The following is a 16,576-nucleotide window of genomic DNA, read 5'->3' as shown; positions in this document are numbered from 1 at the left end:
ACGATGTCGGTAAGGTTGCTGAGCGCCTCGAGAGCAGTACGTTCTCTTTTAGAAAGATTGTCTGGTCCTAACCTGCGGTTCTTAAAATTTTCAACAATGTCATTTTGAACTGCCTTAATATAGATATCCAAGTGTTTTTCCCGCCCGATGTTGGGAGTCCAATTTTGGTTTGCTGGGTGGAAGTCCGTGTTTTGGTGGGGGTTTCCGGGCTTATCAAAAAAGTATTCTCTCAGGCGAAGTTTTCTGGCGAAGTCGTCAAGATCTTTCAGGAGTTGGAATTCATTGAATTTGCCTGTGCGGGGGCAAAAAGTCAGCCCTCTAGATAGGACGGCTCGCTCATACTCTGTGAGCGGTGTTAGAGATAGATTGGTGATGTTGTCTACACTGTGATGGCCCTGTTTTGAGAGTGTTTGCCCTTGGCTGACCTTTGACTGAGTGATATCGGGGTTGGGAGAATTCGATCCAACCGCACTTAGTACTTCTTTCATCCATTCGTCATGAGGAACTTTGTCCCGTGTAAATTTTCTAATTTTGATTATGCCAATTTCTGAAGTTTTTTTTTGTTTTGAAACGTTCTAGTTCCTCGGCCTCCAGCGCGGAAACAAGAAGATTATTCCGAGCCCGACGCTCCTCCTTTCCCAGTATCACCGAAGCTTTCTCAGAGTGCCGAATTGTGATTTTGAGTAACTCTAGGGAAGCTGATTTTATTATGTCGTTCCATTGCTTTTTGTCTCCTTCTGATAGATTATTCATTGCTGGTATCAGCTTCACTTGTAGACCTTTCGGTACGATATTAGCCCGAAGGTACGTTTTTAAGGTTTTAACATGAAGGTCATGTCTAAGCCGCTTATCAATTATTTTTCGTAATTTAAGAAAAGCTGAAGATTTGAAACAGGGCTGCCGGTGATATGAGAACAAGGGAGGCGGAGTACTCACGCGGCCTGTGTATCAGTCCCGGCGCACTCGCTGGGCGGAACCACAACGATTCCGGAGGTCATATGATAAAACAGGGGTGCTGGGGATCAGTCCACAGTTATATGACGGGCTGCTGGTGATGGGTTGCTGTTCTGGTGTAGAATCCACGGCAGGTTTTTGCCTCGGTTGCATACCTGTCTTCGGGCTTGCCTCTCGACACGATGGCTTGTTTGATGTGCTCGCCTGGGCTGAGGTGCTTGCTGTAGGGGAATGTGCTGCTGCTGTGCCACTGGTGGTCTGGTGTGGCTGTTTTAGTGCGGCACTGCAGTGTCCCCTCGATGTCCGGGAGTTGAGTGGTGGCCTGGTGGTGATGTCTGGACGGCTGGCTGCTGCTTGTCTAGTAGACATAGCATTTTGGCCTATGATTTGTGCAAATGTTCGAGGCTCTGGAGTACTCATCGAATTTTGTTGCTGCCGAGGCTGTGGATGTTGTGGCGCGTAGTCTCTCCATTGCCCCAATGTGAGGTGGCGAATTTGGAGGAGTAAATTATAGATATTCCATGACAGCAGCGAGACTCCACCGAAGCTGGGGTGCACGCCATCTGCAGACAGAACTGTGCTAGGGTGGAACATTTCCATTTGGTGGTCTACGAAGAAGGTGTTCTGCTCTCGTCGGCAGATGTCGACAAGAAGGGCATTAAAGGTCTGGGCCTTCTGGTTGATCTTTACCACTTGAGGCCTGTTGGTTGAATTCCTTCGCAAATTTGGAGCCCGAGGAAGCACGAGCGTTGCAAAAATGTTAATGACATCCGGTCTTCTTATTCTGATTTGATGTATTAGTTCCACGTACCGGTCTGCGGCGGTGGCGGCATCCATGATTGCGACGTCGTTGCTTCCGACGTGAAGGACGATGTCCGACACACCTCGTGGTACCCAATCCAGGAGGTTGGGGATGTCTTCAATTTTGGCACCAGGTTGGCAGATAAATGATGGGGTGTGCAGGATTGCAGGATCAAAGTGCTGATGTAAGTATTTAACTTGAGAGTCCCCGATGATGGCGGTAGTTGGGCTCTCGACGGGGAATTTTCAAAGGACGTGTCTTGATGAAGTGCGAGCAGGAGCCATTGTAGAGAATGTTACGAACGTAGGTTGCGTTGGCTCCGCAGAATAAAGATTGAAGAGAAGTGGGCACTTCTACAAAGACACTTTTATTTATCAACGTTTCGACCGCGGTGCGGTCTTCTTCAGGACTGTAGTGGTCTCGCGTCAGATGGACGTTTTAAGTTTGTGAGCTCAAGAGGAGGGAGAAAGGAGTGTAACACGCAAATAGCAACAACGGTTCAAAAAACTGAAAAAAAGAAAATAAAGATGGGGGTGCGGGGAGCAGACCGGGACAATATTGGGGGAGGAAGCAAAAAAATAGAAATAAAATAAAAAAGGGGGGAAAACTAGTATAGTAAGGAAGGGTGGGGTACAAAAGGAGATGGCGAAACGAGAGAAAGGGAGAGGAAGACGGTGCGGGGGACATGGGCAGCACCGAAACAAAACACACAAACAAAATGCACAAACACAAAGGGCGCCGCTGCAGATGCGTGGCCAAAGAGGAGCCGCTGCGCAAATGACACTGGCAGTGACGAACAGGCCAAACCAGGCGCCTTTTGGGGGTCTCACTAATTTCCGGTGAGCCGAGGGCTAGAACGTTAAGGAAGGAGTGGGCTACGTTAACGAGCACATGTCTAAGAACTTACTCACGGGGTCTGGGTTTCACTGAACGGTGCACCCCTATATATATATATATATATAATGTAAAATCACCAAAAATTGAAGAAACATAACAGGATATATATATATATATATATATATATATATATATATATATATATATATATATATATATATATATATATATATATTAGCAGGCAAAGTTAAGGAAATGAGGGGCCCGTTTGATAAGCTTATGAAGGGCCAACAGTCACCAAAACCAAGGTGCAAAGGGGAATGTTCAATTTTTCTTTAAATATGTAGTGCTGATCAGTGGGATAATAATACTTGGATTAATCTATCGCTTAAAAATTTACTTACAAAACAGAAGAAAAAACAAACATGCCGCTGGTGGGATCCCAACCCACGACCTCTGAATACCGCGTCGGGTGCTCTACCAACTGAGCTACGGGGACGGCTGTCCAATCTGCTGCTTTATAAGTAATTTTCTTTAAGCGATAGATTAGTAGAAGTATTATTATCCCACTGATCAGAACTACACATTAAAACAATTAGACATTCCCCTATGCCCTGTAGTTTTCGGTGACTGTTGGCTCCCTTCATAAGCCTATATATATATATATATATATATATATATATATATGTGTGTGTGTGTGTGTGTGTGTGTGTGTGTGTGTGTGTGTGTGTGTGTGTGTGTGTGTGTGTGTGTGTGTGTGTGTGTGTGTGTGTGTGTGTGTGTGTGTGTGTGTGTGTGTGTAGTGCTGCTCAGTGGGATAATAATACTTCAATTAATCTATATATATTTTGCGTTTTTTATAGAGTATACATCTAATCTGTATAATCTGTCAAGATTGGCAGTGGTTCCTTGATTTTCTTCTCTCTTGGGTAGCGAGAGCAATGACTTCGTACCCTGCTTCCGTGATTGATCTGCGAGATATCGACACGCCGGATGTTATTGCTATCTGGGATCAGTCACCACTGTTAATGCTTTCTTAACGTTGCCTGCGTAGAGTGCGGCGTCTGCAAATGCGGCAGCATTCATAAATATGAATTCCTTTTCGGTGTATTAGGCTAGTCCCTATTTCTTGCCGGAGCGAACCCAAGCAGCACAGGTCATCGGCCCAATATTGCAACAGGATGGCCCCATCCTAGTCCTTTGTAAGGCCGACCTTTGCCAATACGATTACGATATTGGGCCAATTACTTGTGCTGCTTGGGAAGCTTCGGGTCCCGGTTTTCGGGATTCGGGCTTTCCCGGTACAGCTTCAGATCGCAAGGTAGTGGAGGCGAACGCGTTGTCCTAGCGATAGATAACAAAGAGGCTTATGACAATGTGAGCCACCGACGAATCTTGGAAGGACTAGCAAACACAAACTGTGGGGAGCAAACGTGCTATCATGGAGGAAAGAAACAGGAACAACGTGGTGCCTACGCGCTCCTCTGTTCCAATTGCTTTTCATCCTGAGTAGTAAGAAAAAGACGTTAGAACCGTCCTGGTATGTGTCATGGGCTACTTAGCATCTTTTTGATAAAACCGAAGTAAGAGCATGCTGAAAGAAGATGCGAACGGTGGAGCCTGTATGCACCGCTCTGTGCGCCTTTCTTTCTATCGCCCCTGAAAAATTCCGCACGAAGATTCCTACACCAAAAAACAGCATAGCTTAATCTCGGAGAGCTGGGAACACTAACTTTTCACCTCCTGAAACAGAGGACCTCTAAGGAAAGGATAATCTCAACCACTCTCTTCACTACCACCATGATCGGCCTCGCAAGAAAACTTCAAAACATTCAAAGTATAAGACGTGAATTTTACACGGATGATATCCCGATATTGTTAACTAAGGGCTCCCTGGCCAAAAAGCAGGAACGGCTCTAAACAGCAGCCACAGCAGTAGAACAATCCTCGCACCAAAGTGCACTGCAGGGCTCACCGGACAAATCTGAAAACACAAAAGCATAAGAATATGGAAAGAGAGAGGAAACCAAGCAGTGCTCATGGACCACCTTGGCACAGCACAGCCGCTGTGCTCATGGGCCACCTTGGCACCGCACAGAACATGATCGACTATTTTTTTCGCTCGCTGGAAAGTTTAGGGTGATGCGTTTTGTAACTTTGAATACATGTAACGCACAGAACGCACTGTACCGCACAGAACGGAAATCGTGAATTTTTCTCCTTTTTTCTTTCATTCAAATTTTGCGAATCAAAGATAATTTTCTTTACTAAGCGACATATATTCTGTATTCTGCGTATCATTGAAAACAATAATATATTTGCTACACAATGATGTGCTGGAATGAAACAATTTTTTTAATGAATTGGTTAAGAAGCTTTTTGCGCACGAGCCGAAATTTCCCGTTTTCGCGTTTTACAGATTCGCGTTTTACGGAAGGGGCGTTCAAAGCTCCCCTTGTACACGGTTTGTGCAATTTTTCTCCTGCGGAATCTAAACATTCGAGTCGCAACATGATTTTTTTTTATAGACGTTAAAAAAACTGAGGTTCTATATTTTATTTTCCTGTGGCGATCTGATCTTGCTTTACTGCGAAAATGCAAAAGTAACATTTTGAGTTCTGTTGTGATATACGCATATTTCTTGAAGAAAACTACACCTTTTCTTGAAGACCGGGTCCAACATCTTCGCTTCGACATATTTAGCGATCACATAAAATTTTCATCAAAAAACAAATTCGGATGTAGCCTCGGTTGCCTTGATTGTGTGAACACATCTGTATGCTGGTATTAATACAAGAATTTTTTAAATCTTTATGAATATTTTTCCTGAGTTTTTATGTCAATCCTTCATTGGCATGCATGACAAATTCTTGAAGCGACCATGTCAAGACATGCTTACCTTAACACACTATGTCCCATGTTCCGAAAAATCTGATAGTCGCCTGTGATCCTTCTTTGCAAACAGGTTTCCGTCAACGCAGTTATTCGGAATCTTAAGCGTCTGCTATTAAAATAGAGCGCAATAACCAGCGAGATTTTTATTTGCTCCCTTTTATAGAAAGCATGCAGGCCCTGCATATTCAGCATACGTAACGTAGTGTGCCTGCTCCCAACTATTCAATATAACCTGGGACGAAAGAGTCTTTATGCAGGCAGAAAAGGTGGTTCCGTTCCATCCTCCTTCTCCGGCATATACATCCTGGATGGCAGGGCAATTTCCACTGTCCAGGGTGACACTAGAAAGTTGTAAACAGAGCAATGCGTTAAAATAAAAATGCGGGAAGGCTTTTGTACATACAAGAGAATGTTTATCTAATCACATTAAAACACGGCCTGCGTAAGGGAAATTAGTTTTTCTTACACGAATGAGAACCTTTCATGCGAAGTGCGTACTGTGCTTTCATACCGAATGTTTCTGTGCTGATTTATAGTCCTCATATTGTAATGCTGTAATAGGTGAGAGGGGATTTTGTGCAGGATTAAGCGGAATATTGGCTTCAACAAATGGGTAGAGATTTTCATGAGATATTTCTCGATAACTTCGTAATGTGCTGCTTCGAATGATTTCCTTTAAGAAATAAGTAAAAAACACACGACGTCCATCTCTTCCCAGAGAGCTGGTTGTAGCAAAAAATTGGAGAGCCACTTAAGCTTCGCCTTTGAGGGTAGGGCCTGATAACGGTAATGGGGACCTCACCTAGCTGGGATCTGCAGAGGAGTCATTCCACAATTCGCGTCTCGTTGAACGAGGCTTCTTTAGTGCACGCTGTCGTCTGCAACACCGTCAAACGTAGGTAGCTGGTGGGATCAGACCTTTGTGCAGACGCTAATTTACCATATTTAGTCCTTTTAAGCAGGCAGTGCATGAACCGCCGAACTCCGCTTTTTGGTTTTTCTATTTTTCTGGAGTAAATAACCAAAACGCATGAGCTCCAAAAAAGCCCTTTATGTGTTTCTCTTCATGAATACTCTCGGAGATTTGCAGCTGAAGTTTTCAGAGGTTCGCGATGGCGCGAAGCATACCGATGCCCACTAATGCCTCAAACCTGAACTTCCGATCTAGCTCGGGAACTCAAGATAGAGCCAGAGCACGGCGGCTTTCGATAGACATAAGTGACGCTGAAAAGCCATCTCTGGCTTGTCAAAAGGGTCAATGTAGTGACGCGTCGGTTGGTACCGTGCCATCTACATGTGAAGGTGGCACATATTGCCAGACAGTGCACCTGATAATGATGGGGGGGGGGGGGGGCGCTCTGGCTGTTAATACAGTTTTTTAATAGCGAATGCATGTTTGCATCCTTTAAACGAAAGCATTCTTGGGGGATTCCGCGAATACTGATCTGGCCACTTATCGCCTTCCACCCCCCTATCTCTTCTCTCTCGAATATTCTCTCTTTCCCTCCTCTTGTCTCAACGAAGGAAGAGAGATTTTACACTATGGACTTTGCCAACTGCCAACTTTTGTACGCTGCCGCCACCTGCCGAGTTTGTCAGCTGGCAACGGAATTGATGCACTTGAATCGATGTATATTACCTTGGGTATTTAAAGGAAATTAATGGTTTATACTTTAAGAGGGCTTACCGTCTCAAAGCGACTCAGGATACAAGGGACACCGTAGTGAAGCGCTCCGGAAATTTCGAACACATGGGGTTCTCTAACGTGGACTGATATCGCACAGTACATTGGCCTCTAGAATTTCCACTCCATCAAAATTCGCCCCCGCGCCGAGCGCAGTAGCCACGTTTGACAGGCTTTGCGCTAAAAAGACATTCACAGGAAAAAATGAGGTAGAGACGACAGGAAAGAAGCGCAACTTTCAACTTTTATCACGACTTAAGAAGCCAGGCACACTTATGTATCCACAGAGACGAGCTCCATCAAAGAGCGTGAACCTAACAAACAAACAAGAGAAAGAGCAATGGGGCATGTCTAAGTGAGATTATAAAAAACCGAATAAGGTAAACATATCAACACGTGCCGAGGAAGGGTAAAAAAGCATTCACATGGGTTGACAACAATGCGTAACAACATGAGAATACAGGGCTGCATGAAAGATGACAGCGAAAAGAAACAAGTGCATAACAACATGAAAATATGCATAACAACAGAAAAAATTTCTTACAATGAAAAAAACAACAAGAGAGACGGGGATAAAAACCCAGTTAAGGGTGGCAAAAAAAGAAAAAAACCCATTAAAAACTTTAAAAACAAACTAATATACAGAGCAGCGTACGGGTTAACTACCCAAAAAGGATAGTTCATCTCAAGAAAGGTGAATAGAAGGCGTGCTAAGTCACTTGTCTTTCTTTAACTCAATGAAAAAGTCTTCAATTGCTTTGCTCTAGGTCTTATCCTGACCCTTCCGTAGAAACATAGTTTCATTAAACTTGGGGTAGCAGTTTCGGCAACTGCTGCAGTGTAACGGAAGCTTACCTCCAGATTTGTTCTTCAAGGTGACGTTGTGCTTGCGGGTGAGCTCATTGAAACATTTCCCGGTTTTCCCCACATACACTTTGCCACACGTCATTGTGCATTGTGTGTACACGGTTTGGTGCTGGACATTGCAGGCCTTCTTAACACGCTTCTTGGTCACCATCGGACATAATTTCGCCAATTTGTTATTTGCTTCCGGGAAGATTTTCACTTACAACAGGCGGGAATCCGTACGGGTTCGTCAGTCGCACCGGTTCCATGCGAAATATTTTTGGCATCATTTTCCCGGCACCTTGAAGCCTGCTTGCAGGGCACATGGATAGCACGTATTTTCAGATACGTCGATGACTATCTTATCCATCTTAATGTACCTACACACTCTGCCGCAGATACACTTGTAAACCAAACTCTCACTGCTTTTGGTTCTTTAGCGAGGGGTCTGAAATTCACGCATGAACGTGCATATCAAGATCGACTCCCGTTTCTAGATCTACAACTTATTTTTACAGATGCTCATGTGTTTTAGGCTTATCAGCCGTGCTCAAAGAAGTCACTTTTTTCCTGTGGTAGTGCCCACTCCAAGATGGTAAAGCGTGGCATTGTGTCTCTTTGAATGAAATCTGCATTAGGAAAATCATTCGCGCACAATATAGGTGAAAGCTTCCAGTGCCAGACCGACCAAATTTTATCTGCAGGTTACCTAGCCCATCTCGTCACCGGCATGTCTGAAAACATTTTGCAAAAAATTAAAAAACCGGAGTATGCTAAACGGGAGAGAGAACATAAACCTGTGCAGGTAATGCCTTACCAGCACGGTCTTTCACACAATTTGAAGAAACTTGGATGCCGTCACGGTGTTGAGCTGGTTTTTTCGGCTCTCTGCAAACTGGCGAAATTATTTCCAATGGTGACGAAGAAACGTGTTAAAAAGGCTTCAAGCATCGAACCACGTACACACAACGGACTGCCAATGTTGTGTATGAGATTTACTTGACGTGCGGCAAAGTGTATGTGGGGCAAACCGGGAAATGTTTCAGTGAGCGCGCCCGCAAGCACAACCTTACCCTAAAGAAAAAATTTGGAGGTAACCTTCTGTTACACTGCAGCAATTGCCAAAAATGCTACCCCAAGTTTAATGAAGCTAAGTTTCTATCTAAGGCTGACGCAAAGACCTAGAGAGAACAAATTCAGGCTTTTTTCATTAGCCTAGCAAAAGAGAAGTAAATTAGCACGCCTTCTGCTAACATTTATAAGAATGAACTATCATTTTTGGATGGTTACATCTAGTCTCTCAACCCGTTCGGTGCTCTGTATGTTAGTTTGCTTTTAGAATTTTAAATGTGCTTATGTCAATTTTGCCGCCCTTTACACGGTTTTTATCCCAATCTTTCTTGTTTATTTTCATTGTCAGAATCTTTTCATGTTGTTATGCACTTGTTTCTTTTCACTGTCAGCTTTCATAAAGCTCTGTATTCTCATGTTTTTATGCAATATTGTCAGCCCATGTGAATGCTCTTTTACCATGCCTCGGCACCTGTTGATATATTCTTGGGTTTTTATAATCTCAATTAGATATGCACCATTGGTCCTTCTCTTGTTTGGTTGTTAGGTTCACGCTCTTTGATGCGGCTCGTTTCTGTATATCGGTGGATATATAAGTATGCCTGGCTTCTTTTGTCGTCATTTCAGTTTAAAGTTGCGCTATTTTCCTGACGTCTCTACCGTGTTTTTCCTTGTGAAAATCTTTTTAGCGCATATCCCACCAAAAATGAATATGTACCAACTATCCCGTCAGCAAGCCTTACCATAACCACTAAGCCACCGCGGCGGCTCGGAAATCAATGTGAAATAAATAAGTTCTCAAAAAAATTAACGTCTAACGGCTGACTCTGTAGATTTCGCAGTAAAGCGCAGGACTGCGTGGCTAAAAAAGCTGCTACAGCTTTTTCGGTCAAATGAGACTTTTAGAGTTTCCCAATTACACAGGCTTATAAGGCATCACAGCTGCGGTTTGTATATTATGTTTTCCTGTTCTATTTGAATCATATTTCTCAGCTTTTATATTCCGACTTCAATTGATTTTGTTAGTCACACACCGTAATGTGTTTGTGTCTGTTATTTACAAAAAAGTTTTAAAAAAATTCGCTTACTGCAGCTGGACAAAATCGCATGCTAGGCCGTGGCAGAAATTCTGGATTAAATCCGCCCCTGAAAGGACACAAATGAAATATATCCACAGCGATATACCTTTCGTATGAAACATTTATTGCGTCTTATTTAATTCATGTTTTCTGAGCATTCTTACTGGAAAAGTAAAGATTTGCATTACTCAATGCATTTGTTACGTACAGAGCATTCGTAAGAGAGGAGAAAGGGAAGTTAATATTCACGGTCAAGGCACACTTGATTGTTTTCGTTCATATGTGTTCGTCACATAAATATTTTGTTCCCTTCTTGTCTGTTTCTCCGGAATCGTTCATTCGCTTTCCGGAAAACAAGCAAATTCGGAGACGGTGAGCAGCCGGCCTACAAAAATAAATGCGAGAGCATAGAGCTAATTCATACCAAACGTAATATATTTTTGGGGTGTGTTCCCCTCCCCGAGGTGCGCTTCTCATCAAGGCAGGGTACAAGGTGGCCGACCTGCGATGACGGTCGGGGGTTTCTTCGGCCCGCTTCGTGACCCGTTGATCCTCCGGTTTCGAGTTGAGCAGCGAGGCCTCCCACTGCGATTTTCACTAACTTTGCGAAGGTCTTTCACCTAAATCCCACAGTTTCCTGTTCTCACTATTACAGCGTGCTATTCTTGGTTCAGTTGTCTACGTGCGGACACGTTTTTCTCGCAATAATTGTTCCGCACGCTAGGTTGTGAATGGTTCTCTATCACAAACCGTGACCATTTTTTCGTCTATGACAGAGAGGTGTAAATTATCGCCACTTCGCTTTGCACTCTAATTTATGGTGCTCTGTTTCAGCATTCTGCAGAGTCATGTACTACATTCTCCGACAAAAATTTTGAAAATTTGGATTATTGTAAGATGCTCTATTGAAAATACTGAAAGCAATGATCTATTCTTCTGATACGTAGTAAAATCTTTATTTTTAGGTGTTTCCATCGATCGCATCCAGAAATTGTGGCTGCCATAATAACCAATGGGGAAAGCTTTTGACGATAGTAAAAGCGTTTGCAGAAAAAGTTCAAGATTGCCATCGGGTCAACTGCGGACATATTGATTTTTATGGTGAAATCTTTCATTATATGAGAAAATTGCGTTGAAAAATGGTTTCCCGCTCAATAATGTTTTGTTCAAAATTGTCAGATATGAGTGCCATTCGAGGTTTCCTTATAGCGAGACCAAAAGATCAGCTGGTGCAGATGATCTGGCGTTTTCTGCGCAGGCAAGCCTAGCGTGGACGAAGTTGTTCGCTTAACTGAGCAGTCAGACAGTCAAAGCAGTAAGTTTTGACAGACTGATTATGTCCTCTAACTTCACTACCGTGCTTGTTTGTGTGGGTCTATGCAGGAGATCTAGTTTTAATTGCGGTTTCACACAGTCCGTTTTTCAACGGTGATCATATTTTCAGTGTCACCAGAAAACACTAATGCGAAAACTTCATTTCGAGACTTTTCCCTCCTACTATTTACCGCTCGATTTACTTTCAATTGCCAGGACATGATGTCTTTATCCAGGTGCAAAAAAATGTTACTTTTACATCGCACTAAGGCTCTCATCTACAATTTGCATACGGAACCATTACCTGTGAAGGCTTAGCTTCAGAAAAAGGGTCAATTTTTTGTCATCTCTGAATTTCCGCCTCTATAATTTTCATGAAACAATTGAATAATGTTTCATCGACAACAATCCTGTACACATCTGCACATTATGAGGTCGTACAGCAAGGCATTGTTAATTTATGCGTGAAAAATTCCGTAGAAATGTCATCCCCCACTTTATCAGACAGAGCTTTCACGAACAACTGGCAAGGTTGTAAGAAGCAGGCTACCCAGCTGCTATCTGTGTTTCTGTCGCTGAAGGCCTACAGAAGAAGAAGCGCCAGGAACATGAACTACCGTGTGTGCCTTCAGAACGAAAGAAAGACAAAATTGTCGTCATTCCTTACTTTCATTGCCTGTCCCACAATCTGAAGAAAATTGGGACGAAAGCGAATGTTCGCGTGGATTTTTCAGCCTCTGAAAAACTAAGCACGCTATCCAAAAAAAAAAAATGCTTTGCCCGCCGATACGCGTTTACAAAAGCTGCAGTACGCCATTAACAGGGGAAAATTCGTGAAATGCACAGAAGGCATTGTTGCTTGAATCAGAGGTTTCGTGAACATATAAACAACATGAGAACTTTTACTGGCAGTAACCTGGCTTTGCACTGTAAGGAGTGTGGTTGTGTGCCATTTTTGAATAAGTGCTCGATAGTGGCCTGACGCCGGGATCAGTTAACACGTCAGATTATTGAAGCAGCGCGTATCGCGGCTTTCGAAGATAACTGTGCCAGCAAGACGTAAATCTCCCTGTCCAAAAAAAGAGCTGGCCTTCTTAGACAATCGTTTATTCGCATATGTGCGTAGTTCCTCATTAATCTGATTTTCATTATTTTTTCCGGACGCATGCGCCTGTTTCCCCTCTCGGATCATGTTCGTCTTGGTCACCTAGGTTTCTGTCAGTCGGAAGTTAGCACCTGTGTTGTGTGCGTCTTTCTTTGTCCCTTGTCCCGTATTGCGCTACACTCACATAACATTGTTCATCAATAGGTTTGGTTTGATTTGGCTTATGGCGGTCTAGCGTCCCACAGCGGTTCAGGCTATGAGGGACGCCGTAGTGAAGGGCTCCGGAAATTTCAACCACTTGGGGTTTTTTAACGTGCACTGACATCGCACAGTACGCGGGCCTCTAAAATTCTAAGGACGCAATTTTGTTTTGGGATTTCTTGACGCGGACCTTGAAATGGCGAATTTATTTGACTTCTCATACATTCGATACCTCCCCGCTGTGCATTGTGTTGATGAACCTCTTGATATGTTTTTTTTTCTGACTAGACTACACACCTTATGGAAAACTAGAAGGAGGGATCGGAATGGCAAATAAGTTGTTTCGACAAAATTTCATTTCTGCCAAATGTTTGTTGAGTTGAGGTATGTGTAGGAACATAACGACTTTAAACCGGAGTGGCACTCCTTATTGGTGATGTGATCAGCCTTACCACCCGTGCAGTGGTCTGCTGCTGTGTCTTTTTGAGGTGTCTTTCGTGGCTTTTCCTAAAACCTTTGCAAATTGCTCATCTAAATATAACACACTTTCAGTGTAGTGAATGGGATGTTTTAAAATATGCGGTGATAGCCTAGTGTTTTCTTGCAGTGGCCAGAGAATGAAGATCTCTTTGGGCAGCCGCGGGTTCGAATCCCAGTCGCAGCAGTGTCCATTTTGGTCATTTACTTATTTAGGGCTTCACCAAGCTCTATCTAAAGGTCAAACCTCACAAAAACCTTTCTGCCGCTTCGACCTCGGGTCGTAGTGTTTCGAGTAGAAATAATGTATGTTGTTTACGAAAGAAGCCTCTTTGCCTAAATTTCACAATGTAGCACAAAAATATTACACACTGGGTTGGAAAATGGAATAAAATTATAAAATACGCATTTTTGTATTAATATGGAAACATAATTAGTATTCCAAGTTAAACAACTGTTCACGGTGAACAATTCGGTCAGCCACAAAGAAGAAACAATTGCCCGCACGCAAAGATTTGGGCTACTGCGCAGTGCAGAGTCAAGGTGGACACCTCGCCATCCTGCAGCTAACTCTACGCTACAGTTCTGGTAGCAAGAAAAAGTTCAGAACATGCCCAGTGCTTCCAAAGAAGCCCTGAAAGCAGAGAATTTCTTCGGCAATGATGGAAACGAAAGTGAGAGAAGGGCACCGCTCAATAGTCCGAGCAAAGAGGAGCGGTCATTGCTGTCCGAACCAAATAAAATCAATGGACCTCCTCTGTTTGCACAAAGCTGTAGCTCGCGTCCACTAAGTCAAGTTTCGGTGACTTCAAATCACAAGAACAGCGTCGGTGGTTAGCAGGCTCAGTGCGTGAAGACGACGTAACTTTGGGCGCCATGAGCGATCGCTCAGTGCTCACAGGTCTCGTGCGAAGCTTAAATATACTCCATCTTACGGCTGACGAAAATGCTGACTCTGAACGCGAAGTAAAGTACTTTTGATTCATACCCAACGGCGCTACTTGCCCAGAAGCGACTGGGACTGCTCAGAATGGCATATCTGATGCCATCGTTCAAATTGAACCATTTGAATAGACGCGATAAGTAGACAGTTAAGCACTGGCCATCTAAAAAGATCTCAGCGCCCCACTCGTTAAGGTGAACAATTCACAACCAAAAATACTATGACGCTCATTTAAATGGGGTGTCTTGTTTTGCTTATAGAGTAGGGCCTTTTTGTGAAAATTTCAGCAATTTTGTACTTACTCGGAGATAGCAAGCAATGCGGCCAAAAGCAGCAGGTAGATCCCACCTGGGAGCATCTAGATTGATAAGAAAAAGTTACAGGGATTAAAAGACGGCTCTCTCGATAAAGATAGACTTCAAGCAGTGGTCTTCAGCAAATTATTTTCCTTGTTAAAGCTTATTAGAACATATTTAGTGTTTCTTTCCACCAATAACACCAGTACTCAACCCTACTGATGGCTCCTGTCGGCAATATTTAGTGCAAAGTCCTCAACAGCACCGGTAGAGATAACAATACAGGCAGCCTACTTGGTTGTTGCTGCAGCGCCTGCCTAGTTGTATACGTAATAAAAAATCAAGTGACGTCTAAGAGCACGGACTTCAAAAAAAAAATTGTACTTGTCTCACAGAGGTTAGAACCGCTACCAACAGGCCGCTAAATGTTCAAGATGCATGCGATAACATTAAGCTCGGTTAATAGATGCGCTATGCCAATCATAATATTGAAACTTCTGTGTGACATCACATTTGCTTTATGTAAAGTGCGTGGGCATTGTATAGCTTTCAGAAGAAGAATCCTTTTCATAGTCAGATAGCCATCAGAGGAGCAATAATGCATGTTCCCGCAGCTCCAAGCGTCGCAATAGCAACAGTGCAATTCGGAGTTTCTATTCGACGTTCCAGCACGATTTGTAATTGCGAAGAAAATTTGAAGAGTAAATTTTTCAGGATGAACTTTGTCTTTCGAGCATGCGTTTTCAATTTGACTCTTGAAAGTAGTGCGAAGAAGAGAGATGGACAGAAATTGAATATTAGGGGTCAAAATAATCTTTCAGGAAACTTTCAGCCTGCCTCACCAGGCCTAACTGTACTCCAGGCAGCTCCGCTGGAAATGGGGCGATGCAAGGGGCGCAATATGAGAGGGCTGTGGGACCATGTACCGTGCGAACAGAAAGGTATTTACAGTACCCGGATACCCAGATTGAGGACGTTTTTAGACATGTCCACGATGATGACGACGTTATCGACCAGCGCCTTGTTCTATTACGTTCGGCTTGAATGCATTGGTTACCGATTTCAAGCCATTTCGGCATGTTTTGCAGCCCTTTGTGCAGCTGTAAAAAATGTAAATATTGTCCAGCTACAATTGTGCCGAGAGCTGACACTAGAGAAAACAAAAAATTGTTCCGTCGCACCACCGTGCGAAGGGTGTGCTCTTGGGGTGGGTGCGTTCATTGCTTACTCTGTGCGGAATGATATTTTCCCGGGCGTGGAATTGCATTTGCATTCATATAGAAAATTCGAGATGTATAATGCTGAATATCCTATTATTTTGAAATTGAATAATTTTATTCAGTATTCACTGCGGCAACAACATGCTTAGCCATCCTCCAAACGTGCTTCTAGCCGCAGAATTAGCACAAAATCCAGTAAAGTAATGATCCTAGCTTTTAAAAAATGCTTGCATAGAGTGGTGTTGAACGTCCAGCGGAACGCACCTCTCTGGCAATTGACGTTGGAATTGAAGCGCTTTTGGTTATTTAAAAAAGTTTAACTAAATTTGGCACCGTTATCTTAACTTTTATGTAAAGTTCAGAGTGGCTTTTTCTTTTGCACTTGAATTTGTGGATGCTTAGTAAAATAGATTTTTGACTATTCAAGTTGTCTCTGATGATGGAAATCAGTAAAAAGAAATTGTTGAACTTTTATTTTCGTCATGCTCAGAACTTTCTGTGATGTTTAGTGAAGATATTACTTAACAAATTAAAGGCAAACTGAAGTACGCAAATCAAGAATCTAACATTTCTTCAAAAATTAATTTAAAAGCAATACCGCGTATATATGAAAAAAAATCTACAGCTTTATTCCACTACTGAAGGTCAAAATATTCATGCAAAAAGAAACGGAATAATTACACTGCCATCGTTTACGAAATGCGGAAGGGATGAAAACAACAATCGCGCAAAAAAAAATCTGAGAAAAAAACGTAAATTTTTTTTACGTTTGTTCAGTTTTTTAATGGCCTCGCTTGTTTATCCTTTTTGTCAAAGAAATTCAATAATGCAAATAACGGAGGCTCTGATCTC

At 42.9% G+C, this 16,576-nt stretch overlaps 1 long non-coding RNA gene across 3 annotated transcripts; it reads right to left on the bottom strand.

Annotated features, from left to right (window-relative positions):
- Positions 1 to 5,637: 5,637 nt before the first annotated feature.
- On the bottom strand, positions 5,638 to 14,897 carry LOC144100273 (uncharacterized). Of its 3 annotated transcripts, none has more exons than XR_013307587.1 (4): positions 14,724 to 14,897; positions 14,511 to 14,566; positions 10,178 to 10,235; positions 5,638 to 5,829 (listed from the first exon to the last, which is right to left on the bottom strand). It is a non-coding gene; the product is annotated as an uncharacterized LOC144100273 (long non-coding RNA). The 3 variants fall into 3 exon arrangements; XR_013307586.1 differs by having other exon boundaries at positions 14,799 to 14,893; XR_013307585.1 differs by having other exon boundaries at positions 14,719 to 14,892.
- Between the last annotated feature and the right edge of the window lie 1,679 nt (positions 14,898 to 16,576).

This window comes from Amblyomma americanum, chromosome 8 (genome assembly GCF_052857255.1).
Source record: "Amblyomma americanum isolate KBUSLIRL-KWMA chromosome 8, ASM5285725v1, whole genome shotgun sequence".
NCBI lineage: Eukaryota > Metazoa > Arthropoda > Arachnida > Ixodida > Ixodidae > Amblyomma > Amblyomma americanum.
The sequence above is the reverse complement of the archived record's forward strand: the minus strand, read 5'-3'. Positions and strand labels throughout refer to the sequence as shown.